The sequence below is a fragment of the Cynoglossus semilaevis genome, chromosome 15 (genome assembly GCF_000523025.1).
Source record: "Cynoglossus semilaevis isolate Cse_v1.0 chromosome 15, Cse_v1.0, whole genome shotgun sequence".
NCBI lineage: Eukaryota > Metazoa > Chordata > Actinopteri > Pleuronectiformes > Cynoglossidae > Cynoglossus > Cynoglossus semilaevis.
In genome coordinates this window covers 12,792,702-12,810,872 of record NC_024321.1, presented here as the reverse complement: position 1 = coordinate 12,810,872, position 18,171 = coordinate 12,792,702, and the positions used below count along the sequence as shown (strand labels likewise).

Below are 18,171 nucleotides of genomic sequence, written 5' to 3'. Positions count from 1 at the left end.
TATGTTAGTTGGAGGGCTTATCATATGTTTTCCGGTTTTAAGTACAGAACTTTTTTAGTATTTTCCTCTTTTTTCCCGTTTTTTTAAAGCTCAAGGAACTTTATGCCCTGACAGAACCACAGAGAAAAAAAATGAATATATAACATTCCTTTTTTTACCCCGAAAGTCAAGGACTGACCCCAATATTACCTGAAACAACTGCTGTAAAACAGCTGTAGGGACTATCCATAGTGGAGACCAAAATTAAAAATCAGTTTCTTGTGGGAAAGGGGCACAAAAGGTTTTCCTGGTCCATTAAGCTCTAGAAAATCCTTAGCAGTCTGGACTTTCCCACACCTTCCCCCGCTGGCGTCCTGCAGCCTTCTGTGATGAAGCCTGCAAGTGATTGGCTCTCCAGCTGCAGCGTTATGGATCGGCTCGCTCTATTCACTTTGTGATTTACTGCTTTTAACACACGACACTAAAACCTGCCGTCTTAGTTGAACTTGGCTCGCGACCAAACTCAATTTTGCCTAATTAGATGTGATTGCACGTTGAGGCTCCAGCGAACAGGCCCCGGCCCTGGATTTCTTATGTGTGTGTCAGTCGGCCAGCCGCGCCTCTACTCTGTTACAACGTTCTCCAGTTTTTGGCAGAACAAGGAAATGTTCACTTCTCATTGAGAAAAAAATAATAATTTGGGTCTGAGTTAGGAGCGGTTTCAGATGGGGGGAGTTTGAGGAGAGGGGGTAACTATGAGGAGAGGAGATTGAGGAAAATTGGAGGTCAGTCTTTATGTTCAGAGTTAAACAAACTGAAGCTGAGTTATGAATAAGTGGATTTAAAATGGAACACATGTTAAATCGACTCTACTTCATTATTTTTTTTCCCACTGTGGAAGTCAGTGTGGTAGTCTGTGTGCGCGTTCCCACAAGTTTGAGGAGAGGGGGTAACTATGAGGAGAGGAGATTGAGGAAAATTGGAGGTCAGTCTTTATGTTCAGAGTTAAACAAACTGAAGCTGAGTTATGAATAAGTGGATTTAAAATGGAACACATGTTAAATCGACTCTACTTCATTATTTTTTTTCCCACTGTGGAAGTCAGTGTGGTAGTCTGTGTGCGCGTTCCCACAAAGTCCTACGTCGCTGTGACACTGAAGGACACTTGATCATGATTTCTCCCTGTGTTTCTGTACTTACTGAGTCACAATGTGACATCATCATCACAGCTGCAGAATTATCCGACTTGGCTGGGGTTTTGTGGACAGTCATGGTTACACAACAGCCACCACTGTGTCTCTTTGTTTTTGATGGAACCAAAGAAAAACATTGGTTTTCTCTCTCGAGTTATGAATGAAGCCCTTTAAAGAATCCCCTTTTCTGGTTCTTGATTAATGAATGATGATTATTATAAGTATTAGCCTGGAACAACCTGTGACGTGGGATTTAATCTGATTTACCTTATCTCTTAAAAGATGGCAGTAAACCTTTTAGTGTCTACTCCGATCAGTTTTTTTTTACATATCTTTATCATAAAATCACTAATTCACTTGTCTGAGATTAAGAAATAAATTAGAGTCTTTGTCTTTAAGAAGGAGACAGGTCATGTCCATCATGGTGCCTTCACTGGCATTCCGTGTTTGTTGTGCTTTTTCTTGGAGTTTCCCTTCAGTCAGAAACATCTATTATGATTTTTCTTTATGCTGATCATGAAGCTGTTGATAATCAGTAACCAATAATGAAGGTTCACGTCCCTGGATTGGCTTCAGAATCGATATCAGTGACCTAAACTGCAACATGTCTTCATATGACCCCTGACCTGGGCTACTGCTGTCAACATGAGGCCGGTCGAGGCTGAAGTTGAAGCCGTGAGGTAATTGCGGACCATTTGTAGCTCGACAGCTGGGCAGAATTCAGGAGTGCCATTTGGCCCGGAGCACAGAGGAGGAGATGCCACATGTTCTATTAAAATGTGATGATCCTGGCTCCCACTGTGCCACCGCCACTGACACCGCTGCCACCACCACCTCCACCCGGGGTGATGTCCTGCTCTTTAGGGCCTTAATGGGAGAAAGTCACAGTCCTCCCTCTCTCCCTCTCTCTCTCTTTCTCTCCCCCTGTTTCCCTCTCTCTCTCTTTTTCTCTTTCTCTCTGTAAGTTATTTACCTCAGCACTTGGCCTCCTCTTTTATGTGCCAGCGGCTGTGCGTTTGTGCTGCTTTTGTTTTTTGGCCAGATGTTTGTGGCCGCAGTTGCTCAGGGACAAATAGCCGCGGCCCAGTTTGGTTTTATTTAAGACGTGTGAGAGCAAGACGTGAGAAAAACGCGAACACTGAAGAGGGCAAGCACGAGGCCATGGCTGGTAGTGTGTCGATCGCAGCTGGAGGAGAAGCGGATGTCAGGATGCATCAGCGTCCGCGACGGAGGAGGAACGGGAGGTGCAGATGGTGTTTAAAGTGAAAGATTTGTCCGAGATGTTGACTCGTTTAGAAATCTAAATGTATCGCTTCACTTCATGGATTAACAAACAGAGTGATGTGAGTGAGTCACTGTGGTGGCAGCTGGTGGAAGGAAAAGCATTTAGCTCCATGAGAAACAAAACCCATTTGGACTTTTGCCACAGAAAAAGGATATGTATTGATATTACTGTTTTTTTTTTCATATAATTATTTTGTTAATTAATATCAAATATATAATTCTAATTGAGGTCACAATAAATTAAATATTACTGCCTTATACAGTAAGCAAAACTTCTAATAGGATCACAAACATATATTTATGTCTAATTTAAATCAACTATTTTAATTAGTAATTTATGCTCACACTGATAAGGTGGTTAAAATCAATCAATCAATCAGACAATCCATCAATCAAAAACAACCAACAACACATATTAGAAGATTAAAATGTTAGTTTATTTATATATTTATTACCAAAGCTAAGAAAGTCAACACTTTTTCAGATTAAACAAAATATTTGAAAATACAGTGTGATGTCTAAATTATGGAAAAATACATTATTATTATTACAATTATTTTAAATACAGAAATAATGTAAAATAATTGTAATTATATTAACATTTAACATTTGTCACTTAAATTTGACTATTAAGTATTAATATTGAGTAATAATAAGTAATAATAATAATAATAATTTACCCCGCTCTTCGTTAAAACAGGCACCAATGTTAAAACCAACATGATGGCGATGTTATAAAAATGACTATAATGAGTCTTGTGAGTTCTAAGTGTAGAAGTGTGGTTGAAGACAGGAACCAGGTACCGACCTACAGTAACAGCATCAGTGTGTACACTCATCCTTGCCGTGCCACTTAGCACTGTTTACCCCGCTCTTCTTATTCCTTCTGTGCACCAGGCCATCAAACCTATAGCCTCACTTCACCCACCGTGGCTTGACTTTATCTGGTTAACATCTGCTGATGCTGTTGTTCAGGCGGAGCTTTAGTCATCTGAGGGCGTGGCTTGTACCACGTACCAGTGGGAACTAAGTAGAGCAACTGCAAATTGCCGAGTTTGGGTAAACGGCTTAAATACCTCAGAGCCTATGGCCACCACCGCACCCTTGTTCCCATCATGGCTGCCACGCGCTACTGCAGATCATGCTAACCATACAACTGTGCAACTCCGTTCCCCTCCTCCTTCTACTCCACCTACTTTCATTTCATCTCTCCTTCCCTTCCTCTCTCTTTTTATTTCCCTCCGGCTGCGTCTGCTCTCTTTACAAAGCCCCGGAGCATTATCAGAGCATTACAGCGCGCAGCATGTGTTTGATTAAAAAAGTGTAAAGTTACAAATTAGTTAATAAAATCATTTAGGCCGATCGCTGCAAATGGTGATGAATGTCTTCCATATGTTCCCAATAAAACAGCAAAGTGCCATGTGCCCGTCCCCTCTGTCTTCGCCATAAACAAATAAATTAAAACAATTACTGCGCCGAGCACCTTCCACGTCTTTAATGAGAGCGTAGCTGTGTGAAATATGTGACAGCTCTCGTTTGCCCAGAGCGGCGGCCGCTGCTGTGGAGAAGCTGTCGGCCATCGCTCAGATAAATTGCTTCTTTACTCGCACATCAGCATTGGTTTCTCTACAAAAGGAACTGAAATAGGTCAGAACGCAAACCACCGAGGCAGGTATGATCTGGTCTGGTGTAAGGCTGCTATAGAGGGGGTAGAAAAGTCAGAAGAATGCCATGACTAAAAGTCCATAAAGAGGCGGGAGCAGAAAGTTTACGGAGCAGGCATGATAAGAGTCCATGTAGAAAAAAGGCTTCTCCTTCAGGGGTAAGAGGGAGTCCACAGATGGGGGAGAGGAGAGAGAGGGGTACTTGGTGTAGGAACGGCAGAACAACAACAGAGGAGGCGAGAAAGGCCCTATCACAGGCAACAGAGAATCCAAAAAAGACACTTGGGGCCACGTGTAATTCTCAAAAGGAAAATTGAAAGTCCATTAAGGGCAGGAGGAGTCTGAGGAGGAGTGGTGACTGAAGAGTGGTTGATGGTTGAATTGTCTACAAAGAGAGTGTTTAAGAGCAGCAGAAGGTCCACATGAAATCCTAACACAGGTGACAGTCTATTAAGTGAGGCTGTATGTGACTCAATCTGGACTTGATTCAATGACTTGGACTTTTACTCAGATCACTTAGTCCAGTCGTTTGTAGTTGGCCTTGAAGACATTGACTTGAAACCATTGAGGTGATTTTGACTTGGCTTTGGACTTGAACACCAAGGACCTGATTACAACACTGCCCTGAAGATGTATTAGAGGCTTGGAGAAGCAGGGAGAAAATGTTCACATTTTCACCTAAACCGTGACCCTGTAACTGGTTCTAATGTGTGAAAGTAACATTTGGTGACTTTAACAATTGCATCAATATAAATGGTACACTTAGAAAACTGAAATCATGTATACTGCTACTGAGACAGGAAAGTCAAAGAGAACATGTCTAGAATAATTAAGATGTCACTGATTTGAATTCAAACAACTCTGTTATACCCCTCACAGTCTCCCCCAGATGGCCAAACAATAAAACTGCTCCTCGCTCTTTGGCAAAGCTATTTCAACCAGGAGACAATGTTCCTGTTATTAACAGTCTGTGGACTGAACATCTTTAACCAGCAGCTGAGGAGCCGGTGCGCGTGTGTGTATCTTTGTGTGTGTGTGTCCAGCCTGTGTGTGGGAATTTCTGTATGTGTGTCTTTATGAGGATTTGGGACACAGCCATAGTTTTAATGGGACTCAGGTAATGGTCCTTACACTGACCGTGGGGGGTGGGGCGGCTGAGGGGGAGTCCAGTGTACTGACCTTCACAGTGAGGAGGACTGAGCGCAGCACGGTCATCTGGACTGGGCACATAAAAACAAAATAAAACACCATAGAAGCAGATGAGAGGAAATGAGCCTTTTAATTGAAGCATTCATTAAAAGGTGCAGAAGAAGAATCAGGGTGGGGGAGGAGGGAGGGTGAGGTCAGAGATCAGAGAGAGCCGAGTGGGTACACACACCTGGAGGAGATGTAAAAAAAAAATGTTAACAGACCAAAGTTGAATTGAAATTAAACTAAAATGAAACTTTCTGTCACTGCGATGTTTTTCAGATGTTTTTTCTTAGTTAGTAGATTTGTTATGAACTACAACAGTGACGATAAAGCTGAAACACAAAGACAGTAACTGCATCAGTGACAACTTCAACAGTTACTCTGATTGCATCAAGAATACTGATAATGACTAAAACAGTAAGAGCAGCATTGTGTTTAGTGGAATGTGACTGTGTGTGTGTGTGTGTGTGTGTGTGTGTTTCAGAGGGAGATGGGGGAAAGTGTAGCTGGTGGGTGGTGGAGATGGAGGCAGAGAGATGCAGTGGGAGCCACAGAGAAGGATGGCAGTCTCTCCTACAGTTTGCCATGTCGTGGTTCGTTTTTCCTCCAGATGGAAACTCATTTTTTATTCGTCTTCAGCGTCTCTTCACATCTGTCGTTGCAGATGTCTAATGAATTCGGGAGCAGGCCGTGCTGTCGCCTCATTAATACTGCACTCGCATGGGGAGCGCGGCCGGCCCGGCTGCGTCACGCCGCCGCCGCCTACCATGTCCCGCCACGGTGCCGAAGCGCCACATTCCACTGCTGCGGTGTCCTCAGGGCCCGGCGCCACCAGCTGGTGCCTCACAGGAACAAAGCTGCTGCACGCTGTCGGCCTAATGCTTCTCTGTGTTGTCACTTAGGGTCTTTATTGGTATTAATTGATGTGATTGGAGTAACTTCAGCCCCCCTACTCCTCACCCCCACTCCTGCCTCTCCCAAAACACCATCACCTTCGCACCTCACCTTCTATTCTCACTACAGTTCTAAACAGGTGGAGCTATATCAGAGGCTCCACCTACTGCGGAAGGTGAAGTGTTTTCAAACAACAGACCACCCGACCCTGCCCACCGACATCTGTTGTAGAACTGTAACTGACAGATGGAACATGGCTGTTTCTGATTCCTTTATGTTTTACTGATGGAAAATCAAAGGGTTGTTGATCGTTGTTCAGATGTTTGAATCCACGACAAAGGAGGAAAACATGAATCTGCTGTCAAGTATTATCACAAATTATATTTGTGTTTATGACAGCGGCTTTTAACAACAAAACAATGGTCAATTTGAATTTGATGGAGGTTCATTTGGTTGTCTGGTTATACTTTAGTAAAAGGTCATTTAACTTGACACAACTAGATTCAGCACTGATTAGACTGATAGTTGCATCCAAATAAGCTCAAAATATTATTACATGTGCAATGCAACATCAACCACTTCCTAAGAAGACCAGTCTTTTCCATGTTCCGCACTTATTTTACTCAGCATATTTTACAAACAATAAAGACTAGAAGTTGATGTAGCATGGTGACGACAAGTGGTTATAGAGTTTGTTCGTTGTCAGGAAGCTGTAACAGTTTTTACCTCATTATCTTTTTCTTTTTCTTTTTAGGAAAATGCAGTATTTGTTACACCTCCTGAATGTGATGCCAACATGGGCCTGGAACCTTGTGTTCAAGGACACACTAAGGTTAGGATTTCTCTCTCTTATGTTAACTGGACTTCATCAGATCATTTCACAGAGAGACAGTTAGATTTAATCTGTAATAAAACACAGTCATTAAGAAGTGACTGTGACCTTCAGGGTCCACTCAGCTGTCACACTTGGAGCTTTTGTCAGTACTTATCTCTGTCCAAGTTGACTATGTCTGTCACACTCACTGTGCAGAGGTGGAAATGAAAATATATGTTCAATTAGTTTTAAAGTACTTTGGGTCTGCGTATAATTAATTGGTTATCGTGTACTTTGCTTTGTTTAGACACAGGAACACAGCAAAGATCCAAACATGAGGGAAAATCAAACTACAAGATTAAAAAACAGCAGTGGAAGTAGATGATGAAAATCATTGAAACATTTTAGAAACTGATGTCAGCGGTAATGTTGCCTAGGCTGAGTTGTTCTCAGGTTAGCAAATGCAGTCAGGCAGATTGTTGAACTTTTTATATATGCTCAACATAGCATTACAAGTGCAATGTAACATGAGACATCATTTCACTTTTTCTTTTCAGCCACTGTGTTAAACTGCATGGCTACATACACTTTTGTTTCCATTACTCTTTTTCTAAATTTTCTAAATTCTAAATTCCATGCTAATCCCACCTGCTGTCCAAATTCATCTGTGAAAAATAAGTAAATCACTAGATGATGATGTATGACAGAAATGTATGCATCCAGTGATCCACTGCATTTGTAATGTTATTTTGAACAAGTTAAATGGAAAAAGCATGGCTAGGTCTACTTAACAGGTTTACTTCATGTTTTAAAGTTTCCTATAATCGATTAAATTATATTTGGATAATAATGTACGGAACCATTAAAAAGTGAGTCATGGGTGTTGGTCCTTTTATCAGCTAGAACTTTTTCCACACAGCTGCTTAAATTCAGCTGACAGGAGGCCAGAGCTGAAGCACGGTCGATTTGGAGTTAGAATTAAAGAAATAAGAGACATGAAAGTTTAATTATCACTAGAGCTGAACGTGTCATCAAAGATGTTTTCATTTCCGCTGCTCACGCTGAATGAGTTAAGTCAAAAACTCTCCTTGATATATGTTGATAAGTGTAAATTTAATTTCTGCTGCGACAGACAACTCACCGCGCTGACACATGAACACATGAAGTTTGCGTGAACGCTACACTCGAACAAGCCTGCGTGTCAGCAGACACTGTCACAACATTGCATTCAGTGCTGGTGATGACATGTGCGGTGGTCACATGACTGACGCCTGTTCCATGCTGTCCTGACATAATATTAAATAAAAGCTCTCGAACTGCAGGCACTGTCAATTATAGAAGACTGAGGAGGAGAGGAGGAGAAGAATAGGGAGCAGGAGAGGGATTGCCTTCACATTCAGAGGCAGGTGTTTCATAATAAAACGTCCCCCCGGTAACTGAGACAAAGTTAATGTGTCTTTAAATATAAAAAACATTCATTAATTATTTACTTTACTGATGTTTTCATCATCATCATCATCATAACAGTGATGGTCATGATGTTCTGACGACCAAACTTAAATACTTCAATCTGAGGACGTGACTGCGTTTCAGTGAACTTTATTTTACAACCAGCTATAAGTACAGACGTTTATCCTCAGTGAAAACATAAAGAATCAAAATCAAGCCACTTATTAAACTGTTACAATGGGTTTATACCATTTTTACAATTTATGTCAAACTTTCACATAATAATATACAGTAGTTGGCAAGAAGCTCCTCTGATGTCTTGAAGTAAGATCTGTTTTCCTATAAACATAAAATTCCCTAAAATTACTTTTCTAACGTTTCAATTAAAAAATGTAATCCACCCATTACCTCCTTAGTTAGAAAACAACAACCAGGCAGTTTGTAACAGACCAGTTACATTTTTAGCAGGGAAATTAAGTTTACAAATTTACTTTCTTTCTTTGCCAACGTCTTCAGAAAATAGAGAAATCAGTTTGACCCCGTCTGGCCTAATCTAACGTCAGCAGCTTCCTCTAATGACTTTGGTGTGTTGGGAAGAGCAGTTTGCAAAGTTTGTCTAGCAGCTAAATTGAGCATTGGCCGTTCTCTTATTGTCAAATTAAGCTGACATGGAATACCTGAGTTACATGTGGAGTGGAGAAGAACATTTGAAGTGGTGGTGTGGAGGCAGCAGCTGCTTTAAATCACTGTTCTCCAGGTGTCGGCATGTCGTGTCTAAAGGTCACCTTATCTAAAGACTATGACACAGGTGGCTCCGCCTGCTGTTCCAGATGTTTTTTTTTTTGTAGCATCTCACACCTGTTGCATGAGATGACCTGCAGTGACCTCAGTAGGGTGTGGAAGGTCACATGTTCTTCCCATTGCACTTGAATGTCCTGATTTTCCTGTCATTTGACTTAATAATTAATAATTAAGACTTTTTGAAGTAGTTGGAGTAGGACAGGGGTGTCGAACTTAAAGTCACAGTGAGCCAAACACATCAGTGGTATTCATTTCTTACTGTCTCTTTATCTGTAGCCTTTCCAGTTCCAGGAGATGCTGGATGTGTTGATGTCTACATTGATGATCTTGTTGGTGGATTAGACAAAGCCAGATCGAAGAAATGAAACATTGACTTATGTGATTTGGTGAACTCAAAAAATGTAATTATATGACCCAAAACATCTTGAAAATATAATATACTTTGTGAATATTTTGTAGGTGAAGAGCCAAGATCTGGTCACTTTGTGCCAAAGGCAAAAGTGGGTGACCAGCAAGGTGACGAGTGGAGACCTGGAGATCAACAGGCTGCCAAGAGATCCAGATCTGGGCCATCTTTAAAGGCAGCAGAGATGTCGTCTTGATGGCTCTGAGCACAGTGCGTCAAAATACTAGGACACAGTCTGGATCACCTGGGTGTCTGATACCAAGGTCTGAAGCATCTGATCATCCTAGAGGATCAACAATGGTGAGTGAATGTCTCATTTAGAACTGAAGTATACAATTTATACACAGTCGTGTTTATAAGAACCATATATGACAATATGAGCTGTTCTAACACACACACACACACACACATCCAGCAGGACGTGTTGCATGAATAAATGATCAGTATAAAATGAATAAGTCATGTTGACATGTACGACAGATGAATAATGAAAAGTGTGTTTTTCTTTACTTGTCTTTGTCTCTAAACTCAACCTGGAGGCTTTTCAAATTAAAGCTCTTCTGTTCTCATGTCATATACCCGCACACACACACACATTCACACACACTCTCTCTCTCTCATAGAGCTTCAGGGGAAACAGACGCTTTGTGCAAACAAACAGTGAAAATACAAATTGATTCAAATGAAGTAAATCTAATCTTTCTGAATTAATTTACCACAGGAGTGTTTAGAAGTTGTGACATTTTGTCTACTTTTATAAGAAGAAGCTAATTTCCTATTTAATTAAAAAGAAGAAGCTGCTCCATTTTAGTCTACAAAATATACTTACTTAACAAAAGCTAATTATATTTTATTCAAAAAAAAATATTTTTTTTTAGCCAGGTTTAATTAAAAAATTATAAAAAAGGCAAAGCTTAAAAAGACAATGTCAAAAATGTGTGTAAAATGTACTTAAATGCACAATATATAAATACGATTTAAAAAAACACATTTTCAACATATTTTTAAAACAATCTGTTGTTTTAAAAATATGTTTGTTTTAAAACAATCAAATCTATGATAAAGTTAAGGACAGAGAATAGAATGTTTAAAAAAAGATTTTTAAAAGACTTTTAAAATTAAGACTCATTAAAACCTCTGTTTAAATAAACATAAAAGTGAAAATAAACATAGGTTGACAATGTGTATTTAAAATAAGACCAGCAAAAAAAGATTTGAAGTGTTTATATTTTCAAATTAACATTTTAATTAAGACATTTAACAGAGACTCTGATTAACCATAGATTGACCCTGGAATGACCCTAACTGACCTCTGTCTGGTACAGATCTACCTGCGACTGTTCCCCTGTCACTCAGCCCATCATCTCTCACGGTTGCCTTTAGCCTCCTCCTGTCTCTCTGTGAATATTTAACCTCCGTTCTCACCTGCGTCTTGTTAAAGACGTGCAGCGTCACCCTCCATGCCGTCGGTTTACTCTGATAACACGCCGGGTCACTGGTAGACGTGGTGCTGAGATAATTAACCCCTCTGATTAGTCCAATTAACCCCGACACATTAGCGCTCATCACAGCCGAGTGTTGACTTTTCCTCCAGAGCCTAAACACAGCAACACTGTGTCTCTGCAGGAAATGATGATCTGGCTGCTCTCAGGTCTGCTCTGGCTGTTAGTGTCTGTCAGCCAATAGAGCGTGGCACACTGGACAGGTGAATGACCTAAGAACAAGCGCATGTCAGTGTAGGATGTAGTGTACTGTACACCACCTCCCACTGATTTCCCGTTTGCTCAGTATTCCTCTCTCATTAATATAAAGTGAAGGTTTTTTTATGTTTTTTTTTAATCTTTTTTTTAATGGTGTTAAAAATGAAAAAAAAAAATTGTAATGTGCCGACCTAGTATTTAGTCACCCTCTCGTAATAAAAGAAAGGGAATCTTCAATATTAGTTAAGTGTGAATGGATCACATTGTGGTGTAAACCTAACCTCACCTCTGATGTTTAACAATAATAGGAAACAGCACAAACAGGCATTCACTTATTAAAATGGTTAGAGAAGGCATGTGTTTGTAGTTGATGTGGTGGTGTTGGGGAGATGGAGGGGGTGCAGCAGTAGTAATTAAAACCTCTGGAGATGTGACTGCACCTCCTCCTGCTCCCCCACCTCTCCTTCAGAGGGTGAGACATCAAGTGTAGGTGGAAAGGAACAAACGTTGGTTGTAATTAACAGCTAAAATAATACAGTAATGAGATTATGAGATGAGTGATGAGAGCAGAAGGTTAAACAACCTGAGGATGATCGTAGTTTACTGTCTCAGGAAACAGACAAGTGACTCCCCTCAGCAGGATAAAAGACTAACTGACCCAACTTCTATAATCAGGAAAGAGAGGTATTTTTGGGTTCTGTTGAATTATCTCCTAATAAAGATCCAGTTTCAGTCCATTCAGTTTTTGTTATTCATAGAGTAGTTGTTATACTGCTTACATGCAGAAGGCCCTCGGTTCACGCCCCAGAGGAACCCTGTCGTTGGTGCCTGCTGTTGCAGCAGATCTGATGTTAACAATTACCTCAATGTGGCATCAAGAACCACTCATTTCACTATTGTGAGAAAGCTCGACACTCCGTGAAAATTAGCCCGAAAAAAACTGTAGAAATCATTGTTGAGTTGCTATCATGTTATCAAGAAAAAAAGCCTCTGGACTATTAAAGATTTTGTGACATGTAGCAGAGGAAAATAGTATTTAATTTCTTTGCGTGTGGAGTCCCACAGTTGTTGTATCACTTTGACCAAATCTTTCAGCTTGATTGATTGCGATCTCTATGCGTGCCAAACCGTCCCCACCTCGTCTTTTTGTATGTCCACACGTCACTTCGTCTTCCATTATCACATGCATTTTTCATTTCGTCTCGAGGTATCACTCCTGCACCTCTTCAATTCCCTCCATTTTTCCACTTGACTTTGTCTATGTACATTAGCTGTTTAGTCTCTCCATTTGTTTGTCTCCATGTGTCTGTGTCTTACCCTGCCTCATGTCTCTTTGATAGACTGTTGATAAGATGTTCCTAATGTGTGAATCAGTTTTCTTTCTTTTTAAGGAAAAACTACACTGGGTAAAAACACATAAACAGACACATACTGCATATGTTAGGAGCACAATCAACACTACAGTACAACCTGATGATGTACTCCTGATGTGGCTGTGTGTGTGTTTGTGCACATGCACTTTCTCACCTAATTTAAAGATTAGCATAAGAACTGCTGACATGTGGGATCCTCGGGGAGTGTCAGCTAATATTCATGATGGTATCAGCAAAAAACAGATTTAAAACTCCAACACTGTCTGATGTTATCATGGACATTTACTATCAATTAATGCAATGTAAATCTCTCTGACAAATCACTTTACATTAACTTATTGGTGAGCATACAGTAGCCTAATACAGTGGAATATATTATATAAATCATATTGAGTATATATGATGTCAGTTCTTAATTACAATACATTAAAATTGTTAAAATCATATAAAAAGTTGCTAAATATCATTGATTTTTCCCCATCTTTTTTCAACTAATTCAGTTTGTTGTATTCTCAACAACAACAACAACAACAACAATAACCAGGCGTCCCACCTTTAATGTAACCTTTGTCTCTGACTGCCTGCAGCGTGGGACGACGGGTGAGGAACTTCTTCAACCGGTACATTCTGAACAGAAGCCTTTTTCTCTCGTCCCTCCGTCTCCAGCAGCAGCAGCAGTACATTCACTCTGCTCCTTTGCCTCTTCAGCTGTTTGCACATTTGCAGCGCTAACAATGTGTTGACATCACGCTGACATCACCCAGATGTCAGAGACATCTGCCTCCTGCAGAACAACCATGGTAGACGTCTCATTGTTCCGTCTCGTGTTAACAGCTCAGACCTGAAGTTGACACACTTTCACAGAAAGAAACACAATCTTTAGTTGAAGTGAAAATTACATTTTTATCTGCTCAGAACTGTTTCCTGTCAGTAAAGCTGCACTAGGTGTAGATAAAGGTAAACGCTCACATTTAATCTGGATGAAAGAAAGAGGAAAAAAAAGAGAGACAACTCACCTTCAATCCACTTAGGTGTACTACTGTGACACAAAGAAACCTGAAGGGGGCAGTCTAAAAGCCATTAAGCAAATAGAAGAACAGCTGCCCTATTGAATAAATAAATTAAATATTTTTTTGGCTCATTGATGTCAGGTCTGTCTGTTTCCTTTCCTGCTTTATCTGCTGCTGGTGGAGTTCATCAGTGTGATCACCCTCACCTGTGTCTCTGTCATCAGTCTCACTGGTGTCAGTCACTGGTGTCACCTGGTGACATGGTGGGATCATTGTTCAGTTGGTATGTGTAGTTCATAGTCCCTGTGCTGCTGAGGCCCTGTAGTTTAAGCCTTGTTCTTGTGACCAAGTGAGTTTTTGTTCTTTTTGCATTTTTTAAATAAACCTGCTGCTGCAGTTAAAGAGAGTCTCCCCTGTGCTGCATTTGGCTCCTGCCTGCTTCCTGCCATGTTGACATGTAACAATAGATTTGGCTTCACAACCAAATATAAGAGAGAACCTTTAATATCCAGTCCATATTTCAAATTCAGTGGCCCATATCAAAATCTGGCCAGCAAAATATGAATACCAGATTAGCGCTATCTAGATTCAGGCTCTTATATAATGTGGCTCACGTTCTTCATACATGAAAAAGTTCCCATTTGGTTTACTTTGACTGAATATTCTCATTTAATTCACATATATCTATTAATAACACACACAATGTGTATATATTTAAATATTTGTGTGTACATATGTATATACAGTACATGCACATATATATTTTTCACGTGAGAATACCATTTTAATTTTAACATTGAATTGTTGCATTAGGACTAAATCACTGCAATTCAATTGACCAATAGAATGTGTTCACAACTGTTTGTGCAGCATGTACCTTTGATGAAAGGTGGCGCTGTATCAGTCATGTGAATGTATTAAAGATATATAAGTATATATATTTTTACGTACTGTGTAAAGGTGAGTGTGAGGATCCGGAGAGTGGAGTTTGTATTTGTGTGTCTGCTAAAGCTGAGCTGTGGTTCAAAACTGAGTCTTTAAACAACTGGAGATAAAACTTAATGCTCAGCCAGATCTTTTCACACTTCCAGGTGATTTCAGGTGATTGAAAGAGTGGAGACTCTGCGCTTCATTAACTCCAGCTTCAAATGGATATGTGGCAGAGAAGCCCATAATCCCTGTTGCAAGGTTGGACTGGCATCGCTGCTAATGAACCCGAGAGCTCAGCATCGTCTCGGGTCAGGATTCTTCACTACACACCACCTGACTGCTGTTTGAGATTCAGATCAGAGACAGAGGAAAGTATGAATTTTTACATTTCTTTTTCATTCCAAATATTCAAATCTGTTAATATGTATTTCTTTTAAATGAACAAACGCTGCCTTTGTGTCTCCTCCTGTGTCTCCTTTCTTTATTGTGTTGTTGAAACATCATAAAAGTGGTTTTGTCTCAAAGACAAACTCTGATCGGTCCATGATGTGACCTTATGTGTGTATGTGGGTTTGTGTGTGTGTGTGTCAGACTTGATCTCTGCCAGGAAGTTCAACTCCCAGTGGACATTAGCTGTTGGAATCCAGAACTGGACACTTCCTTGACACCCACAAAGTTGTGCTGTGGGACAAAACGCTACACACAACCGTGTGTTTGTGTGTGTGTGAGTAAACCAGGCAGTGGGGGCCAGCATGGCTGAAGGCCAGACCATCCCTGAATATTCCTGATGTCCCTAATGAGCGGGAGAGTCCCGGCCGCTCCCTGTATCTGGATGGTTTTTACTACGATGAGTCCAACGAGGGACACGCTTAGATTTAAAAAAACAGAGGAGACAAAGAGCGCCTGTGACCGACTCTTCCTCACTCCAACGCTTCGCCTCGTCCCCTGTGTGAATGAATCCTTGTGAGCAGTGCAGAATCTAAAGATCTGATCTGACGAACACTGGAAATGTGACAGTGGATTGTTGTAGCTGTTGTTGTCAAGTTGCACCATCAGGCTGGACCAGGCCACCTGACCAACTCTTCAAGTTATAAATGTTAAACCCACCAACCTGGTTAGAAAAACTTCACTTCAAAACTTTTGTGAGTGCTCAGTGAAAACAATGACATTTTCTGAGGACAAACTTTTCTAACTTAAGATAAAAAGTTTCCTACACGTTTACATAAATATTTATGTTTGCTTCTGAAAAAAGATTTCATGTGAAGCGTCTCACGTCTTTCACTGCGCGTTTCGCTTCCACTTTAACGACACTGATCTCTTTGTTCCTTCCTGCACAATAATTGCATTGCATTTGAAAAATCTTGGTCTTAATTGTGAGGGAACATTCTAGAAGATCTCCACCAGATGTGGTGGCCGAGACAATGAGCGAGCAAGGACCATTTGCATTTTGTTCTAACGCTGTTGTCACTTTTCTCACCGCTGCCGAGTGGCGCTTACGAGGCAAGGAACAAACCGCTAGCTGCGAATGTTTGTGCCGACTTGTTGGTGTTTTGCCTGCGAGCTGTCGGAGTAAACGGCTCCTCCTGTGGTCGTTAGTGACGGCAGTTGTAATTGGGCAGAATCAGTCTTAGTAAGTGATTTCCTGACTGTCAAACGAGCCAAATTAATTTGAGTGATACTTTTCATTTAGTTAGCATCAAACAGCCCCTCCACTCGGCCTCCATATGGGCGTCTGATGCAATGCTCGCCATTAAACTGCCGTGGCCAGATGTTCCCCTTCCCTTTCCCGTTATCAATGCAAATTTATTCATTAAAGAATTTAATTGTGTCAGTGATTGACAGGCGGCAGCATGATGACTGAGGAATGTTATAAAGCTAATAATCTGTTAGTCTTATTAACTCTGTGTGTCAGCAATATGGCTGTCAACATTTATGTGGATTAACCCTACTAATGTCGCACACACACAAACACACACATCAGCTGCTCACAATGGAAACAGACGGCCTCACTGGTTGGTCGGCAGCTTTTAGTGTTCACAAAAAACACACCAGCTCTACGGTCGCCGCCCCGTCTCCTCAGGGGTGAAAGGTGGAACACTTTGTTTATGCCTTAATGAATATACATATATATATATATATACATTTATATATATATATATATTTATATATTATATAACTATATTATAATATATAATAATATAATAGTTATGTAAATATATATATAACTGTATATGTGTAACTGTCTTTTTCAATTTAAAAAGGGGTTTTAAAGATGTTAAAATTACATTTATTTATTCAAATTCTTAAAATTTATAATATATATATAATTCAAGATTGTATTACAAAAGGTGTTTAATTAAGGACTTTTTATAAAATGGTCCTCTAGAAAAAAAAATAGTTTAAGCCAGTTATAAATCCAATGTCAAGACTGTAACAAAAATAAATCCACACCTAAAATACCTCACCTTAAAAAGTTCCACATTATAAAGAATTGTAAGAATAATTTTATTATAATCTTTAATACCCCTACCCTAAGCTTTGTAATGAGTGAAATAATAATAATATTAATAATAATAATAATAATAATAATAATTATTATTATTGTTGTTGTTGTGATTAATATTAATACCGTTTTTAGTCATTTGAAGAGCATCACACAGTATTACTATTAAAAACCAATAAAACAATGTAAAAACTGTACAAACTAACAGATGTACTGAAACACTACAGATACATTTGAACCTGTATGTTCAACAGAAAAACAAACCTTGATCCAGACTCTCACTGAGAGCTAAAGTGGAATAATCAGAATAAAGAAGTGACATTTATTTTAACATCTCTCTGACGATGTCACAGTCAAGGTCACAAGACGTTGACCTTCTACTGTCCATCATTCATTGACTTTTTCTTCTCTAACTTCTCCGTTTCCTTTTTTTTCTTTTTTCTTAGTCTGTAGTTCCTGACTGACACGCCAAGGTTGATCACCGTGTCTAATTCATGGACTTCTGACAGGCACCCTTGGAGGGCATCGAAGGGCTGTGAAGGACCACCAGAAAAACAGTAAGTAGAGCTGTGTTAAACACATGAGACCTAAGAATCGTTTATTCACACACTGGTCATAGAGGAGGAGTCCAGGAGTCCAGCACAAAGTAACAGACAAGAACGATCGCCTAAATAATGCAGCACTAATGGGAATGATATGTGCTGGAAAAAAAATCTTTATATACAGGTTCATATGTATTAACATATTTCCATGGTTTGATGCTAAACACATGTAAGGTACAGTGAGTCAGGTGGCCTTAAATGCCATAAAGCTGCATACACACGTTTTAAGTGAGTTTTATTAGAGTAACTAATGTATAAAACAAAAGTCAGTGATGGCCATGCCATAAACATGCCTGTTATGTAGCATTATTACTAAGCTAATAAAATAAAGAACCACTTATATTTTGTCTATGTTAATGTGAATTTAAAGACATTTGA

General features: G+C 39.9%; 1 long non-coding RNA gene across 2 annotated transcripts in view; it reads left to right on the top strand.

The window, feature by feature from the left end:
* The window catches only part of LOC103391103 (uncharacterized), a 45,348-nt gene that overhangs the window by 23,245 nt on the left and 3,932 nt on the right, over positions 1-18,171 (top strand). Inside the window, exons 12-16 of one of the 2 annotated variants that reach the window (XR_003051907.1) lie at positions 6,960-7,037; positions 9,729-9,975; positions 14,850-15,060; positions 15,198-15,830; positions 17,638-17,748. This is a non-coding gene — a long non-coding RNA (uncharacterized LOC103391103). The remainder of the gene's footprint in view (positions 1-6,959; positions 7,038-9,728; positions 9,976-14,849; positions 15,061-15,197; positions 15,831-17,637; positions 17,749-18,171) is intronic. The other variant, XR_003051908.1, reaches the window with a different exon arrangement.